This window comes from Acyrthosiphon pisum, unplaced genomic scaffold, assembly GCF_005508785.2.
Source record: "Acyrthosiphon pisum isolate AL4f unplaced genomic scaffold, pea_aphid_22Mar2018_4r6ur Scaffold_20519;HRSCAF=21277, whole genome shotgun sequence".
NCBI classification, from domain to species: domain Eukaryota; kingdom Metazoa; phylum Arthropoda; class Insecta; order Hemiptera; family Aphididae; genus Acyrthosiphon; species Acyrthosiphon pisum.
Window position 1 is genome coordinate 28,322 of NW_021769887.1, and position 1,295 is coordinate 29,616.

The window sequence follows — 1,295 nt, forward strand, 5'->3', positions numbered from 1 at the left end:
TTTTGTCATACCATCATTGATGCCAAATGAACAAAAAAGTACAAAAATGCTCCCAATCATAACACTAAAAATCTTAAGTGATACCAAAAAAAAATTAAATAAAAAAAAAATGTGGATTTAATATTATTTACCACTATAATAAATGCTGATCTATTGAATCACTTACTCAGTTCTGATGAATTGTGCAATCGATTAGAACTATTATAATTTCCACCAATTAATTTATAATTTTAATAAAAAGTTTTATATTTATAAAAAAAAAGCAATTCTGAAAAAAAGGTAAAGTACATAGAAAATATTTAAAAATAAATGGATAACATTTTATTGTTTAACAATATTGAAGTATCATTAGAAAACTCATATGAAATCAGGTACACATTTAACAATAAAACTTCAACAACTGAAATAATATGAATGTTATATTCAATTTAACTTCTATTATGAGAATAAATCCTTCTATTCATAATATAATTAGTAAACTTTTGTAATACATCGGTAAAATCTCAAATTTTATTTACCAATAAAAGTTTATAGGGAAAGTTGTAACTACAAAATATTAATGTTTATTTAATATTTCTGAAAGGTTTACCTACTTTATATTATCATGTATTTTATTGGGAATGTTTTTTTTTTTTGTCAAATAACTTTTGTAATTATTTTACAATGTAAACAAAGACTTCATTGTTTTAAATGAAGAGTACTTTTTCCATTAAGAGGATGTCAACGTACTATTCGTTTTATCTCTCTGGCCCACACGCAACATAGACAAAACGCATTTACGCAAAGTAATCTTTTCTATGCATTTAAGTAATCTTAGAGTAAATTAACCTATTAAAAAAAATATGGAGAATAATATTTTTGAAGGAATGACATATCGATTTTATATTTTATTATTATTTGACTTTGTATTCGACTTTCAAAACAAACAAAAAAATGCTGTAAATTTAAATGATGTTTAACTTGTTTTGAGACAATATTTAGACAAATCGATATGTTATTCCCTCAAAAATATTATTCTCTTTCTTTTTTGTAATGGGTGACTTTACTCTAAGATTACTTAAACGCATAAAATAATGATTTTGCGTAAATGTGTTTTGTCTATGTTGTGTGTGGGCCAGAGAGAGAAAACAAATAGTGCGCTGACAGCCTCTTAATATAAAAATCAAGCGTGCTTATAAGTTTTTTCTAGCATGTATTTCGAGGGTTTCTCCTTTTCTAAATCTTAGGACTTATTTCAAGGTTAGGCTACAATTATGTTCAAAATCCGCATCAACCGGCCCGTTTAATTATATTTA